This window comes from Bubalus bubalis, chromosome 2 (genome assembly GCF_019923935.1).
Source record: "Bubalus bubalis isolate 160015118507 breed Murrah chromosome 2, NDDB_SH_1, whole genome shotgun sequence".
Lineage (NCBI taxonomy): Eukaryota > Metazoa > Chordata > Mammalia > Artiodactyla > Bovidae > Bubalus > Bubalus bubalis.
Window position 1 is genome coordinate 40,134,738 of NC_059158.1, and position 19,480 is coordinate 40,154,217.

General features: G+C 46.6%; 1 long non-coding RNA gene across 1 annotated transcript; it reads right to left on the reverse strand.

The window, feature by feature from the left end:
* Positions 1–667: 667 nt before the first annotated feature.
* Positions 668–19,205, reverse strand: LOC123465043. Its single transcript, XR_006640119.1, has 2 exons — positions 19,089–19,205; positions 668–845 (listed from the first exon to the last, which is right to left on the reverse strand). It is a non-coding gene; the product is annotated as an uncharacterized LOC123465043 (long non-coding RNA).
* Between the last annotated feature and the right edge of the window lie 275 nt (positions 19,206–19,480).

Below are 19,480 nucleotides of genomic sequence, written 5' to 3' on the forward strand. Positions count from 1 at the left end.
GAATGTCCTGCTGCAGAGATTCTAGGAAAGAGAGCCAGGAAAAGGATCCTGGCTTAGGGCAGCAGGGAGAGGTTTCTAGATTGGGAGCCTAGCCAGAGAGGAAGTTTGGGGGAGAACTATCTGATATATTGGAGGCTTATGAAACTGTGTGCTGTAAGCTCTTCCTCTAGGAAAGTGTTTGGAGTCTACCCCTCAAATTTTTTCCACAATATACAGAGATTGGTAAAATGTGTCCTAAAAACTGGTGAAAGAGAACTTCCCTGGTAGTCCAGTGGCTATGATTCCACATTCCCAGTGCAGGGGGTCCGGGTTCAGTCCTTGGTCAGGGGACTAGATCCCACATTCTGAGACCCACTGCCACCAAATAAACAAAAACAATAAGCTGATGAAGGAACCAAGTTTAGCCACACTGAGAGAGCAGGAACCCTCTGAAAACACAGCTGACAGATGAGGTATCTAAGGAAGAACGTTCTGACTCACCCCCTAACTCAACCGCCAGCTACCCCAATAGGCTTCCTGCCCGGTGCCCCACTTAGAAATCTGCACTTTCTCTTTCATACTCCTGAGGCATACTCCACACACTACCTATGGGCCTATGGGCCATGCTACCTGGAGAAGGGAAATAGGCTTGTGTTATTTTTCTGCTTATAACGTAAAACCCAAATAATAGTCTTAGACATGACAGCAATTTATTTCACCTTCATTTAAGAGAAGTCCAGAAAAACTTGTGCTTTAAAAAGTACCATCAGTGACTTCCCTGGCAGTACAATGGTTGAGGCTTCTTCTCCTTCCAATGCACTGGGTGTGGGTTCGACCTCCGGTCAGGGAGCTAAGATTCCACATGCCTTGTGGCCAAAAACCAAAACATAAAACAGAAACAATACTGTTCACAATTTCAATAAAGACTTTTAAAATGGTCCATATCAAAAAACCCTTTAAAAAAATAGATATCATCAGAAACATGAAAAGACAAGCCATTGACTGGGAGAAAATATTTGCAAATCATATATTTGATAAAGAGCTGGAATCTAGAATATATAAAGAATACTTGAAACTCAATAATAAAAAGACAAACAATCCAATTTAAAAATGGACAAAGGATTTGAACAGACATTTCACCAGCGGAGACATACATCTTAGTCATTCAGTTCAGTTCAGTCGCTCAGTTGTGTCCGACTCTTTGTGACCCCATGAATCGCAGCACGTCAGGCCTCCCTGTCCATCACCAACTCCCGGAGTTCACTCAGACTTATGTCCATAGAGTCAATGATGCCATCCAGCCATCTCATCCTCTGTCGTCCCCTTCTCCTCCTGCCCCCAATCCCTCCCAACATCCGAGTCTTTTCCAATGAGTCAACTCTTCGCATGAGGTGGCCAAAGTACTGGAGTTTCAGCTTTAGCATCATTCCTTCCAAAGAAATCCCAGGGCTGATCTCCTTCAGAATGGACTGGTTGGATATGGGGTAGCCGCCCGCACTAAATGCGCCGGTCGCAGCCACCCACGCTGAATCTCTTAGTCATTAGAAAAATGCAAATCTAAAAAAGACTGGATATGTGTTTATGTATAACTGATTCACTTTGCTGTATAGCAGAAACTAACACAACATTGTAACTCAACTATAGTGCAATAAAAAAAAATTCAAAAATTAAATAAGATGCAAAAATATATTGTACAGCACAAGGAATATAGCCAATATTTTATAATAATAATTTAGAAAAACACAATGACATACCACTCACAACCACTAGTATGCCTATAAGCAAAAAGCCAGACATTAACAGGTCCTGGAGTGAATGCAGGAAAACTGGGACTCTCATACATTGCAGAAAGGAAGGTAGAAAGGCTCAGCCACTTTGGAAGAGTTTGGCAGTTTCTTAATAGGCTAAACATTTGTTTACTATACAATGCAGCAATTCTACTCCTAGAATCTACCCACCAAGAAAATGAAAATATATGTCTGCACAGACTTGTAGAAAATATTCAAATAGCCAAACAGTAGCCAAAAAGTGGAAATAACCCAAATATTCATTAATTGGTTAATGATATATCTCTCTATTAGAATATGATTCAGCAGCAAAAGGAAAAAAAGCACTGATACCTGCTACAATATGAGTGAATGTCCAAAACATTATGCTCAGGGAAAAATGCAGAAGTCTACATATTCATGATTCCATTAATATGAAATGCCCAGAAAAGGCAAATCCATAGAGGAAGAAAGTAGATTTGTGGTTGCCAGAGACTGGGTAGGAATGAAAGCCAATGGGCAGAAAGGCTGTGTTGAGGATTGCACAACTCTGTAACTTGTTAGTCTGGTGGTTCTCTAGTGCTTGTCCATTTTTATTGAGGTATAATATACATATAAAAAGGTACACAAACCCTAAATGACCAGTTTGATTGACATCCCCTCACACACATGTATACCCTGGCATAACCACCATCCAGATCAAGTGAACATCTCCGGTACCCCAGAAAGCCCATCCTAGCCAGTCCCCCACAAAACCTAACACCACCACTAACAAAACCCCCTAACCACCATTCTGACTTGTCACCGTAGAGGAGTGTTGCCTGTTCCTAGAGCAATACCAGCCAGAGTACACACTCCGTGGGTGTCACCCTCCATTTCTACTCTCATGTGGCCCTTAATGTTGACCCTGGGCTCCTTGGTCACTATCTTCTTATTGCAACACTCTGCTCCACACTGGACACCACCCGTCTTGTCTTTCTTCATCCCCTCGAAGTGTCACTAACACATCATGATGATGTTGATTTTTACTGAAGATTTGGAGTCAATTGGGAGAATTATAACACAGGATAGAAAACAACCTGAAGTTCCTTGGTAGGTGTCACGAGCCCTAGAAGTGCACTGGCCAGCCTCTGTCATTGGGTGGGTCCTCCCAGGTCCCTTCATCATGTGATTGTCTGTCCCCCACCCCATGTTGTTATGCAAAACAGTATCGTTCCCCTTAGCCTACAGGCCAGGCCGAGCACCCGCTCTTTCCTGCCAAAATCACCTATGGAGACTCATCAAAGTGTTTTCCTGAATGAAAGAACCTCCTATTCAGGAAGTAGAAGAGACTGTATCGGCTTTCTCTTAAATAGCGCTTTGGTTTTTCCTGTTTTAGTCTCATTTTAAAGATGAAGAAATTGAGACCCGCAGAGGATAAATAACTTGCCCCGATCAAAAAACTCTTAATGGAAATAAAACTGGAAATTGAGCCCTGACTCCAACGTCCACAAGGTGACTTATTCATCTCTGATCCCTAGAATTTAGCCAAGTGTCAGAGATCAATTAACACTTGCTGTAGTTGAACTGAATTAAAGGATGGATTTGCGGGAGGAATGTACCCTAGGCCTTCATAGGAGAGCTGGAGAGGAGAAAGGGCAAACTGTTTAAGGAGTTGGCTGAAGGCAGAAAAGGGGGAGGGGACGGGGGTCCTCTGGCTTCCAGGGAGGGAGCTGCCCCCTCGCTGCTTGCTCCCATCTCCTGCCCAGCCTTCCAGGGGGGCCGTGCTCTGGGCAAAACCCGCTGCCATCATTCATCAAGGTCTGGCAGCCTGAGGAAGCTCAGGGCTTATCCTGTAGGACACTTTCAATCAACTTCAGTTCAATGTATTCCCTCTAAATGACTCTGAAATGTAAATAAAATTAAATTAATGCTACTGTATTTGTCTCTGGTTAGGGTTGTAATGGGCTCCAGTAATGCCGCCCCTGAGATCAGCCGTGGAGAGAGAAGCCCAGACAATAGCAGTGTGACCAGCTTCGTGTCCCTCTTACCCAAGTCCCCCCTACATCCTCCCTGTTCTGGAAGGCCCCTCATCATCCTCTCTAACTTTTGGATCTTTGGAATAGAGTGGAATGGCTTTTTCTTTGCCCATCAAGCTAAGAGCCACAAATGGCCTCCTCACCAGGACTTGATCCCCGGGTCTACTCACCCCTCCACAGCCTGGGCCCTGTTGCCCTAGACTGGGGTTTCTTAACCTCAGCACTGTTGACATTCTAAGACCGATCATTCATTTGTGGGGGTTTGTCCTGTGTCTACCCACCAGATGCCAGCAGCGGCCACTCTCCCAGCTGTGATAATCAAAAATGTCTCAAGGAGGGGAGTGGGAGGACTAGAGGAAGGGGGAAGTGTGAGGGAGAGAGGCTACACAATTCTGTGATGTCTGGACTTCCCTGGTGGTCCAGTGGCTAAGACCCTCTAGCTCCTGAATTCGGGGACCTGGGTTGGATCCCTGGTCAGGAACTAGATCCTACTAAGAGTTCAAATGCTGCAATTAAAGATCCCTAGTGCTGCAAATGATAAGCCTAATAAGCAAAAAGAGCTTCACGACCCAGATAATCATGATGGTGTGATCACTCACCTAGAGCCAGACATCCTGGAATGTAAAGTCAAGTGGGCCTTAGGAAGCATCACTATGAACAAAGCTAGTGGAGGTGATGGAATTCCAGTTGAGCTATTTCAAATCCTGAAAGATGATGCTGTGAAACCGTTGAACTCAATATGCCAGCAAATTTGGAAAACTCAGCAGTGGCCACAGGACTGGAAAAGGTCAGTTTTCATTCCAATCCCAAAGAAAGGCAATGCCCAAGAATGCTCAAACTACCACACAATTGCACTCATCTCACACACTGGAGAAGGAAATAGCAACCCACTCCAGTATTCTTGCCTGGAGAATCACATGGATGGAGGAGCTTGGTGGGCTACAGTCTGTGGGTCGCAAGGAGTCGGACACGACTGAGCGACTTCACTTTCACACGCTAGTAAAGTAATACTCAAAATTCTCCGAGCCAGACTTCAGCAATACGTGAACTTCCAGATGTTCAAGCTGGTTTTAGAAAAGGAAGAGGAACCAGAGATCAAATTGCCAACCGCTGGATCATCGAAAAAGCAAGAGAGTTCCAGAAGGACATCTATTTCTGCTTTATTGACTATACCAAAGCCTTTGACTGTGTGGATCACAATAAACTGCGGAAAATTCTTCAAGAGATGGGAATACCAGACCACCTGATCTGCCTCTTGAGAAACCTATATGCAGGTCAGGAAGCAACAGTTAGAACTGGACATGGAACAACAGACTGCTTCCAAATAGGAAAAGGAGTTCGTCAAGGCTGTATATTGTCACCCTGCTTATTTAACTTATATGCAGAGTACATCATGAGAAACGCTGGGCTGGAAGAAGCACAAGCTGGAATCAAGATTGCCGGGAGAAATATCAATAACCTCAGATATGCAGATGACACCACCCTTAATGCAGAAAGTGAAGAGGAACTAAAAACCCTCTTGATGAAGGTGAAAGTGGAGAGTGAAAAAGTTGGCTTAAAGCTCAACATTCAGAAAACGAAGATCATGACATCTGGTCCCAGCACTTCATGGGAAATAGATGGGGAAACAGTGGAAACAGTGTCAGACTTTATTTTTCGGGACTCCAAAATCACTGCAGATGGTGATTGCAGCCATGAAATTAAAAGACACTTACTCCTTGGAAGGAAAGTTATGACCAACCTAGACAGCATATTAAAAAGCAGAGATATTACTTTGCCAACAAAGGTCCGTCTAGTCAAGGCTATGGTTTTTCCTGTGGTCATGTATGGATGTGAGAGTTGGACTGTGAAGAAAGCTGAGTGCTGAAGAATTGATGCTTTTGAACTGTGGTGTTGGAGAAGACTCTTGAGAGTCCCTTGGACTGCAAGGAAGTCCAACCAGTCCATCCTAAAGGAGATCAGTCCTGGGTGTTCATTGGAAGGACTGATGCTAAAGCTGAAACTCCAGTACTTTGGCCACCTCATGCGAAGAGTTGACTCATTGGAAAAGACCCTGATGCTGGGAGGGATTGGGGGCAGGAGGAGAAGGGGACAACAGAGGATGAGATGGCTGGATGGCATCACCGACTCTATGGACGTAAGTCTGAGTGAACTCCGGGAGTTGGTGATGGACAGGGAGGCCTGGCGTGCTGCGATTCATGGGGTCGCAGAGAATTGGACACGACTGAGCGCCTGAACTGAACTGAATAAGCAAACGAATAAATAAAGTCATTTGTTCCTAAAAAAAAAAAAAAAAAAAGTCCTATGGAGTCTTTTCAGTCTCCACCGAGTTAATCTATCCTGCTTCCCCATTCAGTTTCTTAAAGTATATTAACATTGTACTGGAAGTAGTAAATGACCTTCCAACCTTTGGACTAAACACCAGGAACCCTGACCTCTTCCATCCAGAAGCCTCTCTCCACCGCCTCACACTCTAGGCCCCAGTTTACCCAGCCCAGCCTCAAGGACTACCCACCAAGAAACCAACAAAGGGGTTTTCCTTGAGTACCAATTTCTCTCCAAAATTTCTCCATTGGTAGAGATGCCCCAAGTGAAGGACTTCTCAATAAATTTGAGATTTCCCATGAAGGAAGCAATTTCTTACTGACAGGATTCCCAAACTCATAGAAACTCATAGAAATAAAGAATAAAATGTGGTTGCTAGAGGCTGGGGAGTGGGGGAAATGGGGAAATATTGATCAAAGTATATAAACTTCTACCTATAAAATGAACAAATTCTGGGAATCTAATGTAAAACATAGTGACAATAATTAATAATACGGTATTATATACTTGAAATTTGGTAAAAGAGTAGAACTTAAATTTTATCACCGTGAAAAATTCTCATTATGTGAGGGGACAGAGGTGTTAACTAACACTATTGTGGAAACTTCCCTGGTGGCTCAGACAGGAAAGAATCTGCCTGCAGTGCAGGGATCAGGTTCGATCCCTGGATCAGGAAGATCCCCTGGAGAAGGAAATGGCAACCCACTCCAGTATTCTTGCCTGGAGAATCCCATAGACAGAGGAGCCTGGTGGGCTACAGTCCACGGAGTCACAAAGAGTCGGACCCGACTGAGTGACTAACACTTTCACTTTTCATTGTGGAAATCATTTTCCAATATTTTTACATTTCAAATCATCACATTGTACACTTTAAACTTGTATAGGTTATATATCAATAATAGCACAATAAAGCTGGGAAAATGTGTGTGTGGGGGAAGGATATTGTACTTTATACCGCAATAACCTAAAAAAAAAACCAAAACAGAAAGAAGTAGGCCCCCAACCCTTTTTACAGACTGGGCTGTTAGAATTCTTCAATTTCTTTCTAGTACTCAACTGCCCATGGGGTAAGGGGCCCAGGAGGGGGCAATTTGGGGGCTGGTGGAAAGCTCTCCCACCCCCACCGACACCCCCCCACACACCCCCAAGTCATGCCATGCTTGGTGGGAGCTGGGAAGGGAGAGGAGCTTTGTCCTCCAGGGTTCAGAGGTCCTGATAGCAAAGGCAATGGCAGTGACCATGCCTGGGGTGGGGAGGGGCGGTTGGGGAGGAGGGACAAGTCCCCTCTACTCTGGTCCTGCCACCTCACTTAGCCATCTGTGGGAAAACAATCTGGGATGTTTAACTCTATTTATAGATCTCTTAAAGCTTTCATGTGGTCCTGAAGAAGTCCTCCCAGAGCATTCCAGCTTACACAGAGGAAATCAAAGAAAATGAATTAGAATCACAGGACAAATCCTGAGCCCATAAGTCCAGAAGCCTGGAAGACGCCCCACTTCCTACTGTAGTTATTACCACAAAAAAAAATTAAAATGCCATCCCCTGCCCTTGGATTTCATCAAAATCTGATTTCTGCATACGTGTTTGCTACATTTCTACTTTGTGCCACAGTCTGTTCCTGTCAGAATTTCCAATCTTTGACAGTCAGTAGAAGGCACAGTTCAAAAGTACGTTCCTTATCTGGAAGATGTCCACCAACCAGCTTCATGTCTGTAGGATGTTTATTTCACCCATGGCTGCTGGACCCACTAATTTACCAAGGCCTAGGGATCTGGACCTGGTTGCATGTGTGCGAAGTCTTTGGGCTGATTTGAAATTTTTCTCTAATTTGACCATTGGATGTGTGTGTTTGTGTGTGTGTGTGTACGTGCACACTAAGTCACTTCTGTCGTGTCCAACTCTTTGTGACTCCGTGGACTGTAGCCCACCAGGCTCCTCTGTCCATGGGATTCTCCAGGCAAGAACCCGCTAGAGTGGGTTGCCATGCCCTCCTCCAGGGGATCTTCCCAATCCAGGGATCGAACTCGTGTCTCTTAAATCTCCTGCATTGGGAGGCGGGTTCTTTACCACTAGCACCACCTGGGAAGCCCTTGACTATCCTAGGAGACCCTAATGCAGATGATAAAAAAAATCCACTGACAAGACAGAAGGGTGAACAATCCACACACCTTCACATCAGTCCATCAGCACAGCAGTGACTTCCAAGTACGGCCTCGGCCCTTCCAGGTGTATAGAAGAGCTATTTCGGTCACCCTGTCGCTGGTAGACACACATGCCCGGCCCTCCAGAGGACAGATGGAAAGGAGTGGGTCTAAAGTGCAGTGGGAAGCAATGAAGCTGCCCGCCCTCAGTGACTCCTCCAGCTCCCCCGTGGAATCTCTCTTTGTATCAGACTCATGACTCCTCCAGCCTCTGCCTGCCTGCTCCCTCCTGCTGCAGCCCTCCCGGGCTGTCCCCGCCCCCCAGCTCTCACCCTGAGAAGGCCTGGACCTGGAACTTGACGGACCCTGTGTCTCCCTGTCACAGTCGGGGAGGCATCCAGAAACAGAGCTGGACTGTAAGGAATCCAGATCCAGATGGTTTTCCAGAACTTTCCTGGAGAGCTGAGGGTAAATCCACATCTCTTTCACACCAAAGCCCATTCAGGGCCAACAGGGTGCAGGAAGATCCCCTCGGCCCACCTGGACCCTGCCCTCCTACCCTGACCCCCCCAGCCCCAGGCATCTCTGTGCTTCCTCCAGGGTAAGGCATCAGCACGTTATTGATGGCGCAGAGCTTGGTCACAGGGCCAGTTTCCCTTTTAGTTTTTGATGGATGATGAATAATTGGAGCAGGAAGAGTGTGTACGAACGAAACAAATGAGGGGAGGGCCAGCAGACAGACACAGAAAGAAGCCAGGAACAGAAGGAAGAGGGAGAGGCCCAGACACCACTCGTTGACTGAGGAAGAGGGACAGAAAGAGATGAGTTGGGAGAGGGGGAGAGTCAAATGGGGCTCTAACAGAGACCAGAGCTGATCAGAGGAGCCAGAGGAGTTGAATATATTACCCACATGGATCTCAGTTTCCTCATCTGTAAAATGACAATAGCAGCTTACTTTATAGTGTTATGGTGCGGATCAAATGCATCAATATACCTACCTGCTCAGAACAGTGTCTGGATGTTTCACTGAATATAAACAAGAGCTCTCTTACTTTCATCATCATCATCATCACATCTAGCTTCCAGCCTTGGAGTGCAGGACACGTGGAGAGAAAGATAAGCCTCCTTTGTCTCCACCTCCCCATCTTTCTCATAGCCCATGTTCTTCTTGCCAAGCCCACCCTCTGCCAACACTTCTCAGAACCACTCTCCATCTCTGGGGACACTTTTCCTCCGAAAACTCCCAAAGTTCTCTCTCTTCTGCACTTCTTTGCTACACTGGACAAGTAGTTCTATTTATTTGAACTATGTATGTTTTAAAAATGGACACATTGGTTGTATGTGGTAGGAGATAAGGCTGAACAGATGGTTTGGATTCAGTGCTTTGAATGCTAGTGTTTGGGTTTTGTTCTGCAATAAATGGAGAGCTGTGGATGATGTTAGAGCAAGAGAGTGTGGTCCAGTCTAAGCATCCATAGGGCTGGCTTTTAAGGACTGTTCAGTATAGGGTGGTGTTTTACGCTCTTCTCAGTCACTTATGTGTTTGTGAGAATGAGTTGCAAATGCTTTCACGGGAAGAGCTCTGATAGCAGAGAGAAGAGAAATCACAAAGGTTTGGGAAAATTTGGCCTGGGGACACTTGGCCCCAGTATAAGGGGGATATAGACCACAAGCAGCCAGAGTGAGGCATTTTATTCCAGGCACTTTGTGGGATGGGAGCAAATAGAGAATGGTACACACCTAAGTGGTGCTGCGTGTGCATGCACATGTGGGGAAGGGGCTCAAACACACACTCTGTGACACACAGTAGAATCTTCTGTGTGATAGGGATGAGAAGGTACACCACCATGATTACAAAAGCATAATCTGACACCATACTGCCTGGATGCAAATCCTTGCTTATAAATGTGCAGGCTTAAAAAAAAAGCTGTCTGCACCTCAGTGTCCTCATCTGTACAATGGGTGTGATGCTATATTTAAAATGGATTACCAACAAGACCTTCTGTATAGTACAGGGAACTCTGCTCAATGTTATGTGGCAGCCTGGATGGGAGGAGAGTTTTGGGGAGAATGGATACATGTATGTGTATGGCTGAGTCCATTTGCTATCCACCTGGAACAACAACAACATTGTTAATCAGCTATACTCCAATATAAAATAAAAAGTCTTAAAAAAAATGGGCATGATGATAGCACCTACTGTTTTGAAGAATAAATGAATTAATATACTTTAAATCCTTAGAACAGCACCCAGCAACAGAATAAGTCTTCGATATAGCCTGGTTCCTATCCTTACCACTATTATTCTACTATTAGCAGCATTATTATGCCACGGAGTATCATTATACCATTATTATTTGTTGTAAGACATTGAATTGAGAATGAGGACGCCTTGAGCTCATCTTAGTCTCTGAGATTCCTCCTTCTCATATCAACCACTCCTGTGGGGCTGTCCCCTCCTCCCTCTTGTCACAGGCAAGGTCTCCAGGGGCCAAGTTAGTTGACTATGGCCCTGTCCACTGACCCTTCGGATTGGATCAGGGATGGTAGCTGCCCTGAGCTCTGACAATCAGAGGCTCTGCCTGGGCATTTGAAATGAAGAAAAGGAGAGCTCTAGGGAGCCTGAGTCAGAACCCACTTGAGGCTGGTGCTGTAATCTAAGCTCCTTTGGGGCAGAGACCTCATTACACTGGGGCCCAACTGTGATGGTAACAGTGGATTCCACAAGACACACCTCTGTCTCTATAATAATAAATTCCACCTTCCTTCCTTAAATTAGTTTCTGTTGCTTATAACCAGAGTGCTAACAAACACAGTCTCCTATACACGTATAATCTTATTTGCGTGTGTGTGTGTTTACAGATATCTTCCCACTCCAACATACACACACTTCCAGTTTCAGTCTCCTGTCATTAATCAAGGTCATGCAGGTACTCGAGCCCCCGGGGCCAAAAGATAGACGCTTACAGCAGTCAAGGCCTTCCTCTCTTGCAGCTGCTTCCTCCCACTCAGGCTCCAGTCCTAATGACTTCCCGAAGTTCCATAAATATGACTCATGCAGCCACGCCTCCACGCCTGTGCACACTTGGCATCCTCTCCCAGAAGACCTTCCTTTGGGCTGATGATTCCTCCAGTTTTGAGGTTCAGCTCTAGGATCACCTCCTCCAGAAAACACCCCCCACCAGCCCCACCCCCTCTCAGTCTGCTCTCCTCCTCCATCCAACGCTTCTCCTCTGCACCTCGGTGACAATTCTACCAGCTGAGCACCGGCCACACTGTCTGTTTATCCATTTGACTTCTCATGACCTGGGAGTCCCCTGAGGGTAAGTGACTGCAGCTTTCATTTCTGAATCTCCAGTGCCCAGAGCAGTGTCGGATACACAGGGGATGCTCGGACTGCACTGAGTAAGTACAGACATCGGAGTGGAGGGTGTGGAGGGATGTTTTAGTGTATTTTTACTATTATACTATGTATACTACATATGCTATTTATACAGTATGTTTTATTAAATTAGTATTTCTATGCTATACTAGGCTCTTTTTCTGTGTTACCCTCCTTGATCTTCCTCAGAGTAATCTTCAAGGTAGAAACGGTTATCTTCATTTACAGCTCAGGAAACTGAAACTTAGCAGGTATATTAGTTAGGAATAGGTTACGTAACAAAGACCCCAAGAGAGAAGCTTTTTTTCCAGCTTTTGTGAAAGTCCATAGGTGAGCTGCCCAGGCTGGAATGGCAGCTCTTCTGCACACATTCCTCAGGGTTTGCTTCTCCACCACTCCTAGTGTGGCCCTTGTTATCAGGGTACAAAATGGTGGCTAAAGCTCCAGCCATCACTTCTTTGTTCCAGCTAGAAGATGGACGAGGGAGAATGAAGAAGAGGGCAAACAAAGTTTGACTTTAAGGAAGGTTCCTCAAAGCTGTCACATGACATTTCTGTTTATTTCTCATTGGCCATAACTTAGTCATATGGTCACCTAACATGCATACAAAAAAGGCCGGGAAGTGTCGTCTGGTTGGCCATGTGCTGAACTAACAGTTGGAGGTTCTAGAGACGTCCCTGGTGGTCCAGTGGCTAAGACTCTGCACATCCAATGCAGGGGGCCTGAGTTCAATCCCTGGTCAGGAAACTAGATCCCACATGCAGCAACTAAGAGTTTGCATGCCTTAACTAAAAAAAGATCCCATGTGCCTGCCAAAACTAAGACCCAACCCTGTGCAGTCAAATAAATATTTCAAAATAAAAAAATACAAGCTGGAGATTTTGTGATTATGAAAGAAGAGAGGTAACATCAGCAGTTTTGCAACACAAAGGTTAAGCAATCTACCCAGTGTCACACAGTGGAGAAGTTTCCAGGGCTGAAACTCAAGTCCATTTCTGTGAAACACCAGACCCAGGATTCCTTTTCGTGAATTGTACTGCTTCTTACAATCAGAAGGACAGGGCAAGGTGTTCACCAAACTTTAAGGAGGGAGTAGAGCATGTGCCCGGAGAAATATCAATAACCTCAGATATGCAGCTGACACCACCCTTATGGCAGAAAGTGAAGAGGAACTAAAAGCCTCTTGATGAAGGTGAAAGAGGAGAGTGAAAAAGTTGGCTTAAAACTCAACATTCAGAAAACGAAGATCATGGCATCTGGTCCCATCACTTCATGGGAAATAGATGGGGAAACAATGGAAACAGAGACAGACTTTATTTTTTTGGGCTCCAAAATCACTACAGATGGTGACTGCAGCCATGAAATTAGAAGATGCTTACTCCTTGGAAGAAAACTTATGACCAACCTAGATAGCATATTCAAAAGCAGAGACATTACTTTGCCAACAAAGGTCCGTCTAGTCAAAGCTATGGTTTTTCCAGTGGTCATGTATGGATGTGAGAGTTGGACTGTGAAGAAAGCTGAGTGCCGAAGAATTGATGCTTTTGAACTGTGGTGTTGGAGAAGACTCTGGAGAGTCCCTTGGACTGCAAGGAGATCCAACCAGTCCATTCTGAAGGAGATCAGCCCTGGGATTTCTTTGGAAGGAATGATGGTAAAGCTGAAACTCCAGCACTTTGGCCACCTCATGCGAAGAGTTGACTCATTGGAAAAGACTCTGATGCTGGGAGGGATTGGGGGCAGGAGGAGAAGGGGACGACAGAGGATGAGATGGCTGGATGGCATCACTGACTCGATGGACGTGAGTCTGAGTGAACTCTGGGAGTTGGTGATGGACAGGGAGGCCTGGCGTGCTGCGATTCGTGAGGTCACAGAGAGAGCATGTAAGGGATCAGAGATAAGGAGAATTCTGAGGTCAAGATTAAAACAATATGTGCATTAAAATAAATTTCTGAGTCAGCCCCACAGGGACTTTCACAGGAGGGGCTTGCAAATATCAATGACAGCAGTGGCCGGAGCATCCTCTCAGGTGCTCCTCTGGGCTGAGGCTCCCAGAAGGACTGGGGTCGCTTCCTGAAGGGGCAGAGTTTGCAGCTCAAGCCCAGACAGGACCCCAGGGAGGATCTAGTAGGGGGCCGGTTTTCCTACTGACCGTCTGCAGCACTCCAGGTGGAGAGAGATTACTAACCTCTAATAGGAAATTGCTGGATTTTGCTCCTGGAATGAAGCCTCAATCACTTCACAAGTAAAGGGTTTAGTCTTAAAGCTGTTGTTCTCCCAGGCAGACCCTCCAGGGAAGGTGAGGCACTCAGGAGCCAGTGGGGATGAGAAGGAGGGGGTGAGGGAAGATGCGGCCTCTGCCAGTGGAGGCGAAGTTCTTCCCTTCCTGAAGCCCGCTGCCACTTCACGGGAAGGATGGGAGGAGGATGGGAACCTGCTGGACAGCGCTGAACGGTGTTGAAGTTGGGTTCTGGCATGCTCGCATTCTCTTTCAAGCTCTCCAAACACACTCTCCCTTCAAAAACATATATAGTGCTCTTTCCAGCCACTTGACTTTGAGCAAGTCACTTTACATTGCTGAGCCTCGGTATCCCCATCTAGGTAATGGGAACAAAATACTATTTTGCAATCAGAATAGAGGTTACCTGTAGGGATTATTGACTGGGATGGGATGGAGGAGGCTTCTGGGGCACTGCGAATGCCTGGGTCTAGGTCTGGGTGATGGTTCCACAGGTGTACATACAGCTAAAGATTTGTTGAGCTGTATGTGCCGTTAAGGTGAGGGCGCTTTACTGCAGGTTAAGTTACAGCTTTTACAAAAGTAAAGCATCAGAGAAGACACCCCTCGTTCTCAAGTCCAGCGTGAAGGGCGGTTATGAGGATTCACAGAGAGGCTGAAAGCAAAGCATTTCACACAGTCTGCCTAGCTCTGTGTGTTCTCTTATTCCCAATTTGCACCCCTGATGGATTTGTAAGACATAATCTCAAGGAAAGCAGTTTCTCTAAGTCTTTCTGGGGAACAAAGCTAGGAGTGTGATTAACTACATTAATCAGCTGGGAAAACTTCCCTGACTTATTAAACTTGAGGCATAAACACAAAGGACAAATCAGACAATCCTGGTTTCAGGCAAGAGAGGTCCCACCACGCCCGTTTTAGAGTTTGCTAAGGCATAGAGGGAGAAAGGGGCTTGCCCACGATGGCCAGCCTGCAGGAGGTCCAGGGAGGTCCCGCACCCAGCCCCCACCCAGACTCCCACTCCAGTGCTCTTCCCGGCCCAGGAATGGCCCAGATGGTCTGAACGCCGGGGACTGGCTCTCTCTCGCCCCCCTGTGGCCAGCCTGGGAACACTCGCGTTGCTAGGCTGCCAGCCCCGGCCGTGCACAGATGGACGAGGTGGCAGCTGCCCCTCCTCTCTGGAACCCTCGGACCTCATAACAAGTCAGCCATGAGTCATCCCAAAGGATAAATGAGTGGGAGAAGCAGCCCCACCTTCTTGAGGTGGAAGCAGGAATCCCAGTACGGCTTCCCTGCCTTGCTGCACATGCTTTGCAAAACTGGCTTGCCTGGCCCCTGCCTTTACAGAGTTTGGGGGGGGGGGCGGGGCACAGAATGGCTGTGTTATCTCCCAGGGGCCTTGATTAACCCCTTGACCAGCCAGCCAGCTCCGTGCGGAGCCCCCATATCTAACGTGGCCCCTGAGAGTCCCGTTCATTCCCTATGTGGTTTGCCTACTGTTCTTAAGCACCTGCTCCCAGTGTCTCTTTCTCTACCTTCCCTTCTACCTGCTCCCTGACACATATTCTCTAACTCAACCTCATTCAGCCAAAAATCCTTCCTGGCTGAAGTGAGAGCTCGCCAGGGACACCTGTCCACCCTGCAGACCACCCAGCCACTTTCTCCATCCCAATAAATCCCAGTGGGTCGCCCCTCCAAAAAAAGGCTTCAAAACAATTTGGGTGTGGATGACTGGGTTTATTTGTTCCCTCCTCCACTCCGTCATCCAGTAAGCATTCATTGAGTGCTCACTGTATGTGGGGTATTATGCCGGATACGGAGAATGCGGAGACGCAAAGGATGGTCACAGTTCCTAATTTGGCACTCAAAAAATATTCCTTTTTACTCTTTCCCCTTCCCTTTAAGAACTTTGGTTTTGATTTTTTTTCCTGCTTACTAGCTGTGTGACCTTGAGAAGAAAATAAACAAGAAAAAAAAATCATTATTATAGATGCCAAGTACTGTGTTAGGTGATTTACATCTGTTCTTTAATTCTCCTGACAACCCCATTCCCACCTTCCCCAACCCAGATGAGGAAATGAAGGCTCAGAGAACTTAAAGTTGACTAAAACCAAACAGCTAGCAGCTGGCAGAGCCACAGTTTGAACCCAAGTTGCTCAACTTCTCCAAACCTCTGGTTCCTCATCTGTGATGCAGTATATGTATCATAAAGTCCATGCTCAACACAGTCAGGCATGTTTTAGAACCTGTTCTGTTTTTTCCTGCTCCGAGGTTCTGGGTACAGACCTTAGCCAGGGCCTCATCTAGTGGCATAAAGACCCAAGGCTGTAGTTAAAGGTTTCTGAGGTCTGTCTAGGGGGTCCTGAGGCTGCCTCTTCTCCTACTGACTCATCCACTCTGCAGAGTTTGCAGCAATCTCATCCCAGCATGGCACAGCTCAGTGGGAGGAAGCAGAAAGTGTTATATTGTTGTTTATTTTAAAAGTCAAGTGTGTGTCTGAAAATAATGTTAATGGATTCATCAGAAGATGGTTCTGAGCAACTTCATTCATAATAGCCAACAACTGGAAACAACACAAATACCAACCAACAAGAAGTTAAGTAAATAGTGATTGTATATATGTATATGTATATATATACATTATATGTATTTACACACAATATATAGAATAATGCTGCTAATAGTATACAATGAAACTACTCGATAATGAAAAAAAATTGCTATAACCCCATGCAACACCATGCAGGAAGCTCACAGATGTAATGCGGAGTGAAGGAAGCCAGGCACCAGTGGGAATTTGCTGTATGATGCAGGGAGCTCAAACTGGTGCTCTGTGACAACTGGTTTGAGTGATGGGATAGGGTGGGAGGCAGGTTTAAGAGGGAAGGAACATATGTATACCTATGGTTGATTCACGTTGATGTATGGCTGCTGCTGCTGCTGCTAAGTCGCTTCAGTCGTGTCTGACTCTGTGCAACCCCATAGACGGCGGCCCACCAGGCTCCCCCGTCGCTGGGATTCTCCAGGCAAGAACACTGGAGTGGGTTGCCATTTCCTTCTCCAATGCATGAAAGTGAAAAGTGAAAGTGAAGTCGCTCAATCGTGTCCGACTCTTAGCGACCCCATGGACTGTAGCCCACCAGGCTCCTCCATCCATGGGATTTTCCAGGCAAGAGTACTGGAGTGGGGTGCCATTGCCTTCTCCGTGATGTATGGCAGAAACCAACAAAATATTGTAAAGCAGTTATCCTCCTGGTGGCTTCCCTGGTGGCTCAGTCAGTAAAGACTCCGCCTGGAATGCAAGAGACCCAGGTTCAATCCCTCGAGATCTCCTGGAAAAGGAAGTGGCAACCCATTCCAGTATTTTTGCCTGGGAAATCCCACGAAGAAAAGAGCTTGGCGGGCTATAGTCCATGGAATCACAAAAAGTCAGACATGACTTAGCAACTAAACCACCAATTATCCTCAAATTAAAAATAGATAAATATAAAAAAAGAAAGAAAGTGAAAGTCACTCAGTCGTGTCCAACTCTTTGCGACTCCATGGACTTTACAGTCCATGGAATTCTCCAGGCCAGAATACTGGAGTGGGAAGCCTTTCCCTTCTCCAGGGGATCTTCCCAACCCAGGAATCGAGCCCAGGTCACCCACATTGCAGGCAGATTCTTTACCAGCTGAGCCACAAGGGAAGCCAATAAAAAAGGAAGCCGGGCACCAAAAACATCTCATGCTGTATGATTCTATTAATATGATGTTTGAGAAGGGGCGGGATTAATTTAAGCCGGTAGAAACTGTAATAGTGACCCCCCCCTTACAGGGGTGTTGGATGGGGGGAGGTCTGCACTTTCTGAGGTGCTGGGAATTAGACATGTTCTGCATCTTGATGGAGGTGGTGGTTATATAAGTAAGTTATGACCAACCCAGACAGCATATTCAAAAGCAGAGATATTACTTTGCCAACAAAGTCTAGTCAAGACTATGTTTTTTCCTGTGGTCATGTAGGGATGTGAGAGTTGGACTGTGAAGAAAGCTGAGTGCTGAAGAATTGATGCTTTTGAACTGTGGTGTTGGAGAAGACTCTTGAGAGTCCCTTGGACTGCAAGGAGATCCAACCAGTCCATTCTAAAGGAGATCAGTCCTGGGTGTTCTTTGGAAGGACTGATGCTAAAGCTGAAACTCCAGTACTTTGGCCACCTCATGCGAAGAGTTGACTCATTGGAAAAGACTCTGATGCTGGGAGGGATTGGGGGCAGGAGGAGAAGGGGACGACAGAGGATGAGATGGCTGGATGGCATCACCGACTTGATGAACATGAGTTTGAGTGAACTCTGGGAGTTGGTGATGGACAGGGAGGCCTGGCGTGCTGCAATTCATGGGGTCGCAAAGAGTCAGACACGACTGAGAGACTCAACTGAACTGAACATGCTAAGTTGCTTCAATCGTGTCCAACTCTTTGCGACCCTGTGGACTGTAGCCCACCAGACTCCTCTGTCCGTGGGATTCTCTAGGCAAGAATACTGAAGTGGGTTGCCATGCCCTCCTCCAGGGGTTCTTCCCTACCCAGGGATCGAACCCACGTCTTTTATGTCTCAAGCATTGGCAGGCGAGTTCTTTACCACTAGAGCCATCTGGGAAGCGCTACATGAGTATATCCATATGTAAAAATTAATTGAACTGTACACTTAAGGTTCATGCACTTTATACATATTATAACTCAGATTAGGAAATAATGTCAGGACTTCCCTGGCGGTCTGTGGTTAAGACTCTGTGCTTCCAATGCAGGGGGAGCAGGTTGGATCCCTGGTCGGGGAACTAAGATCCCACATGCCACACAGTACAGCCAAAGAAAAAACAAAACCCAAACCACTTAGTTCACAGAAAATAATAACATCTCCCAGGGCGTTACCCATTCCCTGCCACTTCCCCAGATTCCCGAATGGATACATGAACACTTTGCCTAAGGGAGGGGCAGGGGTCTGGGCAGGTGAGGAGTTCTCTCAAGCGAGGAGACAGACGGGCACCCACTGTTCTCAGATGCCTGCCCATTGTTCTAGCAGCCTTTCCTTAACTGTCCCCTAAATCAACTTGAGGACGTCTTGCCCTTGGTTTGTGGGGTTGCTCCCTGGGGTTCTCTCCTGACCCAATAAGCAAATTAAAGGAACAGTGCCGATAACCTGTAAATCCCGGTAAAGACCTGCTTCTTAGGTAGAGATAGTGTTCTAAGCCCTTGCAGATACTTTACCTCATTCAAACCTCTGGAGTTTACTGGATTTTACTGCTGAGAAGTGGAGCCTGAGAACTGAGGGCCTTGTTGCGGTTGAGTCTCCTGGTGAGTTAGTAGCGGGGAGCTGGGTGGGAGCCCCGTCTCTTCTCTCCTCACTGAGGGCTCCCTTTGGCTGGAGAAGGATGGGGAGTTGGGGTGGGATCCTTGATCCTGGGGAGGGGGCGGTCTTTCGGAGAGAGGGCGGGGCTTGGTGAGAAAGCACAGGTCAGCCTGAGACCAGCCTATAGGAAGATGTGTGGAGACTGGGCTGGTTATGGGCGTGTCTGGGGTGCTTTGAAAGCTTAGTCTTGGGACTTCCCTGCTGGTCCAGTGGCTAAGACTTCACTCTCCCAATGCACGGGGCCTGGGTT